Raw genomic sequence first — 14,254 nt, forward strand, 5'->3', positions numbered from 1 at the left:
CAAGTAATTACTGTTGGCCCCTCCAGGCCTTGTTACTTCTGCCACTAATGAATGAGATCTCCTCTGGAGCAGGGACCAGTTCATTTTTGTCTTTGTACTTCCAGCACCTAGCACGGAGCCTCGTTATGTATAGTGGGAGCTTAATACGTGTTTGCTGAAACAGTGGCCGGCTTTGTGCTCTGGGGCCATCCCCTTAAAAGGTCAGCTCTGCAGTTTTCACTACTGCACTCAACAAGCTGCAAAGACTGGGCCAGTCATTGAATCCGAGTTCAATTTTCTTATTGTAAAACGAAGGCGTTGTATTATAAGACTTCTATAAAGGGTGTTTAAATCTACAATTCTTTGTATCAGAGAGCAAAGAATCTTCAAATGCTCTTGTGGACTCTATCCTCAGCTTCCCTAAGCCCTAAGCTGGCCATGGGTTGGGGGACAAAAAAGGCTTCCCTATCTTAAAACTTTTTCTACTTGATTCCTTTTTTGTCCAAGAAATTTTTACACGATCCCGGGCATGTAGGTATATAAAATGGTATGCAAATCAAACATTTCTGATAAGAAATCATAGAGAAATTTATTTTAAAATAACTCTTTGATATACATGTGATCTTACAATCTGTTGAAGTTAAAAGCAAATTTGCATACTAATAAGATGGATGACTTATTTATTTTTACATGAAGAATTAGATACTGGAGAAATATTTGATACTATTTTTTTGACCTTCCCATATTGAGTTATGCTCCTGCATTCTTGTCCCTTTGATTTTATTTACTAAAATCCTTGTAAAAATATAGAAAAGTGACATTTTAGGACAATGGTCCAATTAAGGTGGGGAGAAGGAGAAATAAAAATCAAGGATTTTACATGTAATTGAGAGAAGTACTTCGTGGTTCCCTCTGAAGGCCAGATTTTAAATCTGGCCTTGGATACTAGTTCTATAATCCTGGGCAAGTCACTTAAACCCAATTGCCTCACTTTACTCATCTGTCAAGCTGGAGAGGGAAATGGTAAGCCATTCCAGTATCTTTGCCAAGAAAACCCCATAGACATTGTGGTCCAGGGGTCGCTGAAGAGTGGGACATAACTGAACAATAACAACAAATCATATTTTAAAATAGCCAGCCTATCAAAGACTCCTTCCATTTGCCAGATCACTTGTCGCTAATTCTTACTTTGAATATTCTTAAGCCTGAATTCTCTGCTCTATTCTAACAGCTCATTAAAAAAATCCCTTCCACTGTATGCTCAAATCACACAGTAAAGCTTTTGGGTGGCAAAGCCTTGGGGTATATCATCAGGGAGGGCGGATGGGAAAGCCATCCCGGCTGGGATAAACCTTCTCTGGATGGCCCGGTCCCAGCCTCTGCTGGGAGACAATCCATTCCTCCTGACTCGCAGCATCCGAGACCAATGAAAGGGAGGAGTTCCATAAGAACTCAGCATCTGCCTAAGCCTCCTTGGCAGAGGTGGGTTACCATAGCAACCCAGGGGGTGGGGTTAAACAAGTCTGGAGTTTAGGGAGGGGCAGATGGGGGACCAGGGCCCGCTGTCCAAGGGGAGGGAGCTCCCGTCTCAGCTGAGGTCCACCCTTGCACCTCCAGTAATTTCTTGTCCTTCCCCCAGCCTGATCACCTCCCCTTGGTCTCCATCCAGGTCTTTCTAATCCCAGAGTTGAGAGAGACATACTGCCATCCTGATTTTCTCCCCCAGTGAAGGGGAGTCATCCATTAAGGGGGAGAGAGAAAGGCTCACTTCCCTGGGGGAGTTTCCTTCCCCCATGTTTGGTCTCTTGGTCTCTCTCCAGGCATCTCACCCTGAACTCTTCCCCAAGTGTCCCCATTTTTGGTTACAGCCGATTTCCTTTAAACTGTCATGGGGGTGCTAATGAGGTAAGTACTTAAAAGCAGAAGCCGGGGAAGGGATTTAGGGAATGATGGATAGAACCCTGGCCCTGGAGCCAGGAAGGCCTCCTATGTGCCAAATTGACCTCAGTCACTTATTCTAGCTTCGTGATCCTGGTAAGTCACTTAAATCTGCTTGCCTCAATTTCCTCATCTGTAAAATGAGAATAAAAGCATCTACTTCCCAGTGTCTTTTTGTAAAATAAAATATAAAATTAAATGACAAAGTAAAATGATAAATGATAAAATGAAATGATTATTTGAAAAGCATTTTGTGGACTTTACAACTCTATATAAATGCTGGCTATCATTAATATTAATTAACTTGTTCAAAGCCACGTAGGAAGTTAGTAGAATTAAGATTTGAACTTTGGTGTCCTAGATGCCAGGTTCTATGCTTTTTCTATTATACTATGAGCTTCTCAGGTCAGCCCACAAAAGCAAATTTTACTCATAATATGAATGAAATGATAATAACCTGGGGGTCGTGGCCTCTTACTGGGTTCCTGGGTGCCTCTGAGTCTTGAGTCCCTACAAACTCTAAAAAAGAGTAGGAAGGAAGGGTGCCGATCGGGGAAGCAGTTCCCATGGCAACGGGGAGGGAAGATTCTGGCAGCAGCAGCAGCCGCCGCCAGTGGGGAGGGAAGAGGCAAGGAGGACAGACAGCTTTTGTATGTAGCTCTGGTAATGGGGGGAAGGAACTAAGCCAGGGCTTTTGTAGTAAGAGGGGAGGAGGGTCCTGCTGTACAAGGGAGGGAAATCACCAGCTGTCGTGCCCGTAGCATTTGGAAGTCAAGTGATGATGAGCCTGAGACTTCCTGCCGTTGGAAAGAGACTATTTATCATTAATCTATTTTTGTATTTGATATTTTCCTGTCACAGCAAGCTCTGAACCAGAGACAAAGAAGGCAAAACTTTGATCACAAAATACACTGAGATTTAGCTGTCAGTTTCTTGCTAAAGTCGGGTTTTGAAGCCGCATTGGAGCAGGGTGTGAGCCTTGAAAAGGCTGTGTCATCAGGGTCCAGGGGGACCCGGCAAGCAGGGAAGACTTCTGGGAGAGTCTGTCACCCGAGGCGGGCTGGCCTTTGCGTGTCTGGCAAATTAGGTTGGGAGAGGTGCTCGCCACAGGCCAAACTGCTCTCCATCGGTTACTGGATGATGAAGTTTTTATTCTGAAGGAACTTTGTTTTAATATTGGGGAGGGGGGGAAATGAGAGAAAAGTTTGAAGTCTTACAATTCTTATTTACTTCCTTGGGAGAGCATTTTAAGAGCCTGAACTAAACCCTCCAAGGTATATTGGAGGATTTTTCACTTTTAAACATTAGTTGGGACAATTTGGAATTATCCTATGTGAGTTGGAAATAATAAAAAACAAATGAAAAAAGTTGAGATTTCTTTGCATATGGAATTTAAAAGTCACCAGAGTCAAGAAATTATAATAGTGATCCTTTGAGACAATGTACTGCTTTGGCAGAGGACAATCTGTGCTTTTCCCCTGGCTGACTCCTCCTTAGCCTCTGCCCCCGGTTCCCTTTAATACTGGGCTTAAATCCCACCTTCTGTGGGAGGCTTTACTCTCCCCCTCTCTCCACAGTTTATCCTGCTTGCATCTTGTTTGTACATAGCAGTTTGCATGGTTAGAATGTGAAGTCCTTGGAGACAGGGATGCGCTTTTACCTTTCTTTGTATTTCTCGTGCTTAGGACCATGTCTGACTCAAAAGCAATTAATGCTTGTTGAGTCTGCAGCTGTTGTACATTAAAGGCGGAGGGCTGGGGTGGCTTTGGAAAGCAGTGAACATGTTTGCTGATGTGAAAGAAAGTACTACAGGTAACTAACTCCATGAGTTTGGCCATAGTGGACCAATGATCAGTTCTATACCTCTGCTTACTTAGCAGCTACCCTGGCTCTGCTCACGGGCTTATGAATTGCTGCTTTGAACCCTGACCATGCCTAAAGGGTTAAGGCTACTGCTTGCATTTCCAGGTCTCCTGGTTAAATCTTCTTTTTTGAGTTCTTTTGCATCTAATTTGTTTATAATATTAGCTTTTTATTTTTCAAAATATATGCAAAGATAGTTTTCAACATTCACCCTTGCAAAACCTTGTGTTCCAAATTTGTCTCCCTCTCTGTCTAATTCCTCCCTACCATAGACAGCAAGTAATCCAATATAGGTTAAACATGTGCAATTCTTCTAAATGTATTTCCACATTTGTCATGCTGCATAAGAAAAATCAGACCAAAAAGGGAAAAAATGAGAGGAAGAAAAAAAAAAGCCAGCAAACAACAATAACACAGGTGAAAATACTATTGTGATCCAAATTCAGTGCTCATAGTTCTCACTCGGGATAAAGATGGTTCTTTCCATCACACGTCTATTGGAATTGCCCTGAATCGCCACACTGTTGAAAAGAGCCACATCCATCACTGTTAATCATGACATAATCTTTTAGCTAAGTCTTGCTAATCACACCCCAAAGATTCATTAGTACTGGAAAAATATGCCTTTGATCCAGCAATACCACTACTAGGTCTGTATTTCAAAGAGATCATTAAAGTGGGAATAGGACATGCATGTACAAATATATTTATAGCAGCTCTTTTTGTGGTGATGAAATATTGGAAATTGAGGGGATGTCCATCAATTAGGGAATGAATGAATAAGCTGTGGTATATGATATAATGGAATACTATTGTGCAATAAAAACAAACAGGCAGATTTCAGAAAAACCTGGAAAGACTTATATGAACTGATGCAAAGTGAAATGAGCAGAACCAAGAAAACACTGTACACAGTATCAGCATTTTGTGATCATCAACCATGAAATGACTGCTCTTTTCAGCAATACAACAATCTAAGATAAGCACAATGAACTCACAAAGGAAAATGCTATACATAACCAGATAAAGGACGAATGGATTTTGAATGAAGATCAAAGCATATTTTAAAATTTACTTTATTCTTTGTTTTTTTCCCCTTTGATCTGTTTTTTCTTTCACAACTGTGACTAACATGGAAATATGTTTTACTTGATAGCACATACACAAACATCTCAAATTGCTTACCATCTTTGGAAGAGGGGAGGGAAGAAGGGAAGAAAAAAAATTGAAATTAAAAAAATTTTTTTATAAAAACAATTATTTTTCAAAAGACATGCAAAGAGAGTTTTCAACATTCACCCTTACAAAATTGCATTTCAAATTTTTCTCTCTCCCTTGGCCACTTTCCCCTCTCCTAGGCAGGAACTAATCCAATATAGGTTAAACATATTCAATTCTTCTAAACGTATTTCCACATTTGCACATTCTGTGCAAGAAAAATCAGATCAAAAGGAAAAAGCACAAGAGGATTAAAACTTAAACAACTTAAAAAACTAAAACAAAAACAAAAGAAATGAAAATACCATGCTTTGATCCACATTCAGTCTCCATATTTCTCTCTCTGCTTATGCATCTATCAAAAAACTGGAATTACCTGGAATCACCTCATTGTTGAAAAGAGCCACGTCCATCATAGTTGATCATCACATAATCTTGCTGCTATGTATAATCTCCTGGTTCTGCTCATTTCACTCAGCATCAGTTCATGTAAGTCTCTCCAGGCTTCTCTGAAATCATCCTGCTGGTCATTTCTTACAGAACAATAATATTTCATAATATTCATATACCATAACTTATTCAGCCATTCCCCAGCTGATGGGTATCCACTCAGTTTCCAGTTTTTTGCCACTACAAAAAGGGCTGCCACAAACATTCTTGCACATGTGGGTCCTTTACCCTTTTTTATGATTTCTTTGGGATACAGGCCCAATACAGACACTGCTGAATCAAAGAATATGCACAGTTTTATAGCCCCTTGGGCATAATGGAACTTAAAAAACTCATAAAGATGAAAATTTTTGTCATGTATCTGGGGAAAAATATACTATTATATAAAAAATAGGAAGCCACTGGAGGTTTTTGAGTCCAGAGGAGTGAGTGGTTAGACTTGTACTTCAGGAAAATCTTTATTTTAGTGGCTAAGTGAACGATGGATTGGAATATGTGGGGAGAGACTTGAGGCAGGCAGACCCACCAATGAGTTATTGCAATAGTTCAGACATGAGGGGATGAAGGTCTGCATCAGAGTGGGGGTGGGGTTAGAGGATATTCCATATTTGATATTAATGTTCCAGAGATATTACAAAGATGAAGAAGACAGGCCTTGGCAAGAGAGAAAGGAGAAGAGAAAGGAGGAGAGAGAAAGAAGAGGAGAGAGGAGGAGGAGAGAAAGAGAGCGAGAGCGCATGTATGAGAAATTTAGGGGGAAAAGATGAGTCCATGTAGTCTAATCTCATTTCGTTGATAAGGACCAGTTGAGATGAAGTGACTTGTATATGGCTATATAATTAGTTACAGGGTTGGGATTTAAGGTTCTCTGATCATAAATCCAGTGATTTCACACCAGTTTCTTCAGAAAGTGATATTTAACTGCCTCTAGTTAGTCTTGTTTGCCTATTTTTATGTTGATAAGGCCAACAGACTGGGTTAAATATAAGCTTTTGAAATGATTCACATGGTGTCAATTCAGTAAAGACAGCGGCAATGAGTTAGATTAAGGCTCCCTGGAAGGACAGACTTTTGGTCATTTCCTAAAACCTTGCCCTAGTTCACCAAAGGGTGCGTGGGCTGCCCATCTGTGAGAGTGGCTCAGAAATGATGGAGCTTGTTTCCAAGAAGCTGCTGTGGGAATATTTTATTTGAGTCGGTTTTTTAATAGATGCTGTTTGCAATGCTAATCATCAACAAAATGTTAAGCATGATAACAGAAACATTTCTAACATGGATCCTGGGGAGGTGAGAAACAAATCACCTTCTTTATCAAAAGCACAAAACTTTGCTGCATTTGTCTTATTCACGTTCCTCATCTCCAACGGTTATGTATATAGAACCCTTCTAATTAAAATCAGTTACTCACTGTATCATAATTTGTCCCGTGCTTGGAATTGTTCACTGGGAAACTATTGTCTAATCAAAGACATCAGGATCCAACTGAAAATCCTTTCTTTGGCTTTGAAAGCCTTTCCTAACACAGACCTTTCTAGTCTTCTCAAAAAATGATACTTTCTTGCTGTTCCATGAGATCCAATTCTGGGCATTTTTACTGGCTGGTGGTGGTCTACAGCTGGAACTCTCAATTTTTCCTTCTGGCTTCTTTGAAGTTCCTTCTTGCAAGAAGCCTTTTTGGGGAGGTCCTCAGTTTTAGTACCTTCCTGCTGAGAATATACCCAATTCATCTTTTAAATAACTAGTGTGGACATGTCATATCCATTAGAACGTGAATGCCTTAAGATTGCTTTTGGCCTTTCTTTATATCCCCAGAACGTAGCATATCGAAGATATAATAAAAGCCCGTGGGCTTGTTGATATAGATTAACGTTTAAGGCCTTCCACAAGATGGCTCAAACTTCATCTCACTCTATTTTCTCCTTGTGTTTAACTGATCTATTTGCTGTTCACTGACTCCACTTATACCTCACCATCTTTGGTGGGTTTTTTGGAAAATTCTTGCAAGAATGGGAGACCTGGCTCAAAACTTGAGGGTTACTGTCCCTCCCTGGGCCTCAACTTCCCTAACTGTACGGGCAAGTTTGGATGAGACAGAGACACACAGAGACAGACATAGAGACAGAGAGATGCCATCATGCCGGTGGAAACATTGAGCCTTGGAACTGGGCCACCACAGAGGGGTGGGAGGGAATAAATATAGTTCACCCAGGAGATGAGAGGAGCATTTAAGTGGGTATCAGAGGAAACCTATTGATGAAATATTCCTCAAACTAAAGGTTTGCAGGACTCCCAAGGAGGAGAAAGTGCCCTATACTACAAAAAGCTATGGAAAGAAGCTTTAAGAGGGCAAGATCTGATTATCTAAACATTTCCTCCATATGTAGCCTTGGGGATTACACAAACAATAAAATTATACATTTTTTTCCTTTAGGAGGATCACTGGGAATCTCTAACAAATTTAACAACATTCTACTGGAGAGAGCTTCCTTGGGTATTTCAGAAATTGCTTCCAGAGAGCTAATCTTTTTAGGGCTCTATTGTTGACTTGGCCAGTAATTTTTGCTTACTGTTCATCTGCAAGTGGGTGCATGGAACTGGAAGGACTGGAAGAAACAGAAAGGGAAGGTTGGGGAGTCTATACTTTTAAAATAATGAATAGCTACATTTGTTCAGGTAATTCATTCAAGATGCCAGGAAGAGTGAAAAAGCGCTGGAGTGAAAAGACCAGGGTTCAATTCCTGCTCCTTATCTATGACTAAACTTAAAGGGACCCAGTTTCCGTGGCCACCAAATTGCAATACTGGATTTGAAAACATAATTTCTTAGGTCCCTTTCTGTTTGAAATCTCACCCTCCTGTCTGCTATTACTGCACAACCAGAGTTTGTGGCTAGGGGGTCAAGGAAATTGGATGGGGAAAATGGTTTTTATTTTTATTAACTTTTTGTAATCCTATGAATTATATGATTTAAAAAACCTCATTCTGAGATGTGGTCCATAAGCATTACCAGATTGCCACATGCCCCTTTGGCAGCAAAGACAAAGTCAAGAACCCTTGCTCTTTGTACAAAGACACACGTGAGCCTCCTTGTTTTATGATTTTGTGAGAGGTCAAGGGTGATTTGGAATTTTCCCAGTTTTACAATTTATTTTAAACAGAGCATGCATCTCTCGTGGATTTGAAGAATCTCTGAGGAGTTTGGTGGTACCATATTGGCAAGAAAGAGTCAAACAACAAAAGAACAACAAAAAGGAATGTTATGTGAAAGTACATCCAAGACTTTAAATCGGTTTACTATAATTTTTCTTCATGCTCTATATCCTCACTTTATTTTTCTGGGAAAATCTCCCCTTATTTGGTCATATTAAAGTACTTATTGTATTGTATGTACTGCATTGTATTGTAGTGTATTAAATGTACAAGGAAACATCCAGTCTCACTTCCCTTATCCTTAATTAAAAAAAAATTTCAGCTTCAAGTCTCAGTGACAATATCAAGAAAATTAGTTGCCTATTAACTATAGACAAGGAAAACCCATTGCTAAATTAGCAATGTGGGATTTAAAGCCACCTCTCTCAAGGCATGAAGGAAAACTGGGGGTGCATCAGAATTAGTTCATTTTGTGAACAGTCCTAGAAAATGAGTCTTTGTGAATAAATAATAAAAGAGGTCTATATCTGGCAAAATTGTGATAGAAATATAAAATGTACATTCAAATGGCTGAATGGGGATCAGGAAGTCAGGGTTTAATAGCTATTATTCATTCTGTTCTGAAATAAAGTAATGAATGCAGTCAAAGTCATTTACCAGAAGTAGAAACTTCTGTTCTCTTTTTTTTAAGGTAAAAAAATGTAAAACTTGTGGTAATATTGCTACTAGCTAATTCCTAAGTTGACTATGATTACTCTAAGAAAGCCCCTGGTCATTTTTCTTTTTTTTTCTTTTTTGATGACTTATCTTGACACTGTCTTATAGGAAAGAGAAAGAGACTCCCTACTGATTAACTTCTCTACTTTGTGTCATTTTCCAGTTTTTGTAGAAAGAACATACCTGGGTTTGTTGGGCTAGTAACTTCCTTCTCTTAGAATATCCAGCAAAGAATGTGAGATACACCAGTTAACTAACGACATTCTCACATTTATTTAGTTCCCTTTTTGCTTCATAAATGTACTGTTGGTCATAGGCTGAATTAAATTTCATGTTCTTAAAAGTCTGATTGAGATCCAGTAAGCTATTTCATTTTAGTTAAGAGTATGTGCCATAATTTCCACGTTTATTTATCTTGTGCTTCCCTCTCCCCAATATATTTTCCACTCAATTTTATCAAATAATTTGGAAATCTCAAGTAAACATTAAAGTAATTACTATTTAATATAATTTTGTGTCTTATTGCCTTATCATTTACTTGATAAATAGGTATGTTTAATAGCTGATACTCATCCTGAAAGCATTCTTGTCATCTTATAAACATTTTAAGTCCTTGATAATCTGGCTCCACTCTACCTTTCCAAGTTTGTTATTTGCCATTTCCCTTCACACACTGAACATTTCAGTCAAAATGTCTTGACTCCTATTTCAGATACATGTCATTCCATTTTCTGTCTTCCCTGCCTAGGATATATTCACATTTCACTTTTGCTCCTTGTACGAACACTCTTTGACACAAGTTAAATGCCATTTTTTACAGGGAGGCCTTACTTGCTACTTGCCAATTCTGATCTGATCCTTCATAACTTTGTACCTATTTTGTGCCACTTACAATTTTATATAAGTGGAAGCTCTGGAAGGGAAAACACTAATTTTTAACCTATTTATATCCTTGGGTTAGACAATACATGCTTGACCTTTGATGTGTTCTAAGGAGAGGAGGGTACATTTATTTCTTCTCTTTTTCATAGCTTGACAGCTTTTCTAAACCAATACAAGAGTATCTCTTCAGTGATTCCTATGCTTCCTTATTCTCTGATGGGGAAAACTGTCTAAAGATTTGTTGAACTTTTAAGAAACCATTCAACATAAAAATCATTTTTTTTTTTTTACAAACAATACTGCTTTGGAACTTAATCGCTTCTCCCAAGAGATTATTATTTGTGTTTTTAAATTTTTTTTGAGATTTTTATTATTGCTTCTGGCTTTGCTACATACCCATGGTCTATAGGCATGTGTATTTTTGTCTTTAGTCAGATGAAGTGAAGAATCTATTACAAGACAAAAAACATCACTGATTTCCATCCACGAATTTTGTTTCCAATAATTCCTGGTACTGTCTATTCAGCCAACCAAGCATTTGTTACCTGCCTCTTTTGTCCCAAGTTCTGCCCTTTACCAAAGGGACGTTTCAGGGGACGTGAGCCAATTTCCCTCCCTCTCTTCTCATACTCCGGCTAGCCAGGGTCAGCTCCCATCCTCCTTAGGGAAGTCTATTACCATAGGCTGGCGGTGGGTCTCTGAGCCTCCGATCTCTCCCTCACAGCTGCCTGCCCTCACGAAAGCATGTTGTCTTCTCCATGTGGAGTTTCGGCGGTTCCCCTGCAATCCTCATGCACGCTCGTCTCCCGACTCGGTGCTTCCTCCTTTGACATTCCCTCTTTGCACAGGTCATCCCTCATGCTGGGAGGCCCTCCAGCCTTGCTTAGGATCCCTACTCTGCGGCCACCATCTCCTTCAAGAAGCTCTCTCTGATTTGGTTGTCAGTGCAATACATTGGTGCCCCCCAAACCCAAACATTTACTTATTTGTACCTGCTCTAATATCCCATCCAGTGAAATGTAAGCCCTACAGACAGGGACTACACACATTTTCTATTTTTATTTCTAGTGTCTTGCATACTGCCCTGCGTAGAGCAGATTCTTAATAAACACTTACTGATTCATTTCCTGGGGATGTGGTATGAGGGAGACAAAGAACCTAAGCATATGTTAATAAAGGACACGTACAAATTCAGTAATTTTTTTGAGGGGGAAGAAAGGAGACCACCTACTCTGTGAGTGTGTGTATGTATTTGGGATCAAGATGGGTAAAAACTGGGAAAACCTTGTGTAGAAAATTTTGAACTGAGTTTTGAAGTGAGCAAGGAATCCCAAGAAACATGGGTGAGCAGGGGGAGCCTCTCGGGCCGGGGGGCTGGAGGCAGATCAAGAATGGATGAAACACCACATGCAGGGAACAGCCAATGGGCCCCGTTTGGTTAGAATGTGGAGCAGGTGCCAACCATGTGGCATACCGACTGCAAATGTTCCCCAAACCAGATTAAAATGTAATTGGGAAATTACAGCAAAATAAAAATCTAATGAAACGCTAATATGTGGTTTTGCTAAGCCAACATGCCTTCCCCCTCTACTTGAGTTTGACATGACTAGTATCAGGTTTGTGGGGGAGAGAGAGATGAAATCAGCTTGGGAAGGATTAGGCTGGAAAGGGCAAGTTTGTGTTTTATCCTAGGGTGGTAGGGAGCCATTGAAGCTTCTTGAGCATGGAAGTGAGATGGTCAGATCTGCACTTTGGCAGCTATGGAGAGAATGGATAGGAAAGGAAATAAAAGATCAGATAGAAAACTATTGCAATAATCTAGACAAAAGATGACCAGGGCCTGTGTGTATATAAAAAAGCAATATATGTTATGGAGGTAGATAGAATTTTCTGGTTATAGAGAGTGAAATAGAGAGTGACTCCAAGGCTGTGATCTAGAGTGCTTAGGAGGCTGCAGAAACAGGGAGATTAAAAAGAAGAGATGGGGAGCTAGAAACTGTCTTCTGTGGCTCCAAAATAAGATCCAGCAAAGAATGGGAGGTATAGCCGCTAGCCAGAGAATGACAATCTCCCATTTGTTTGGGAGGAAAGATCATGAGTGTCCAGCAGGTAGCAGGCGCTGTAGGGCTGTTACCTGGGAGAGATGGGATCAGACAGGTCTATTTATTTTTGGATCTTTTGGGGTCATCTGGAGAGGAGAGAGGAGAGAGAGAGAATGAGAGAGACAGAGAATTGGACACAGAGAATCAGAGACACAGAGAATGAGAGAGAGACAGAGAATGAGAGGGAGACAGAGAATGAGAGGAGAGAGGAGAGAGGAGAGAGAGAGAATGAAAGAGACAGAGAATCGGACACAGAGAATGAGAGAGAGACAGAGAATGAGAGGAGAAAAAGAGAATGAGAGAGACAGAGAATCAGACACAGAGAATAAGAGACACAGAGAATCAGAGACACAGAGAATGAGAGGAGAGAGGAGAGAGAGAATGAGAGAGACAGAGAATCGGACACAGAGAATGAGAGAGAGACAGAGAATGAGAGGAGAAAAGAGAATGAGAGAGACAGAGAATCAGACACAGAGAATAAGAGACACAGAGAATCAGAGACACAGAGAATGAGAGACAGAATGAGAGAGAGACAGAGAATGAGAGACAGAGAATGAGAGGAGAGAGGAGAGAGAGAGAATGAGAAAGAGAGAATCGGACAGAGAATCAGAGACACAGAGAATGAGAGACAGAGAATGAGAGAGAGACAGAGAATGAGAGGAGAGAGACAGAGAATGAGAGGAGAGAGGAGAGAGAGAGAATGAGAAAGACAGAGAAACGGACAGAGAATCAGAGACACAGAGAATGAGAGACAGAGAATGAGAGAGAGACAGAGAATGAGAGGAGAGAGACAGAGAATGAGAGAGAGAGAGAGACAGAGAATGAGAGGAGAGAGGAGAGAGAGAGAGAATGAGAGACAGAGAATCGGACACAGAGAATCAGAGACACAGAGAATGAGAGAGAGACAGAGAATGAGAGAGACAGAGAATGAGAGGAGAGAGATAGAGAATGAGAGAGAGAGACAGAGAATGAGAGGAGAGAGGAGAGAGAGAATGAGAGACAGAGAATCGGACATAGAGAATCAGAGACACAGAGAATGAGAGACAGAGAGAGACAGAGAATGAGAGACAGAGAATGAGAGGAGAGAGGAGAGAGAGAGAATGAAAGAGACAGAATCGGACACAGAGAATCAGAGAGACAGAGAATGAGAGAGAGAGACAGAGAATGAGAGGAGAGGAGAGAGACAGAGAATGAGAGAGACAGAGAATGAGAGAGACAGAATGAGAGGGAGACAAAGAATGAGAGGAGAGAGGAGAGAGAGAGAATGAGAGAGACACAGAATTGGACACAGAGAATCAGAGACACAGAGAATGAGAGACAGAATGAGAGAGAGACAGAGAATGAGAGACAGAGAATGAGAGGAGAGAGGAGAGAGAGAGAATGAGAAAGACAGAGAATCGGACAGAGAATCAGAGACACAGAGAATGAGAGACAGAGAATGAGAGAGAGACAGAGAATGAGAGGAGAGAGACAGAGAATGAGAGGAGAGAGGAGAGAGAGAATGAGAAAGACAGAGAATCGGACAGAGAATCAGAGACACAGAGAATGAGAGACAGAGAATGAGAGAGAGACAGAGAATGAGAGGAGAGAGACAGAGAATGAGAGAGAGAGAGAGACAGAGAATGAGAGGAGAGGAGAGAGAGAGAGAATGAGAGACAGAGAATCGGACACAGAGAATCAGAGACACAGAGAATGAGAGAGAGACAGAGAATGAGAGAGACAGAGAATGAGAGGAGAGAGATAGAGAATGAGAGAGAGAGACAGAGAATGAGAGGAGAGAGAGAGAGAGAATGAGAGACAGAGAATCGGACATAGAGAATCAGAGACACAGAGAATGAGAGACAGAGAATGAGAGAGAGAGGAGAGAGAATGAGAGAGACAGAGAATCAGACACACAGAATAAGAGACACAGAGAATCAGAGACACAGAGAATGAGAGAGAGACAGAGAATGAGAG

Source organism: Sarcophilus harrisii, chromosome 5 (assembly GCF_902635505.1).
Source record: "Sarcophilus harrisii chromosome 5, mSarHar1.11, whole genome shotgun sequence".
Classification (NCBI taxonomy): Eukaryota; Metazoa; Chordata; class Mammalia; order Dasyuromorphia; family Dasyuridae; genus Sarcophilus; species Sarcophilus harrisii.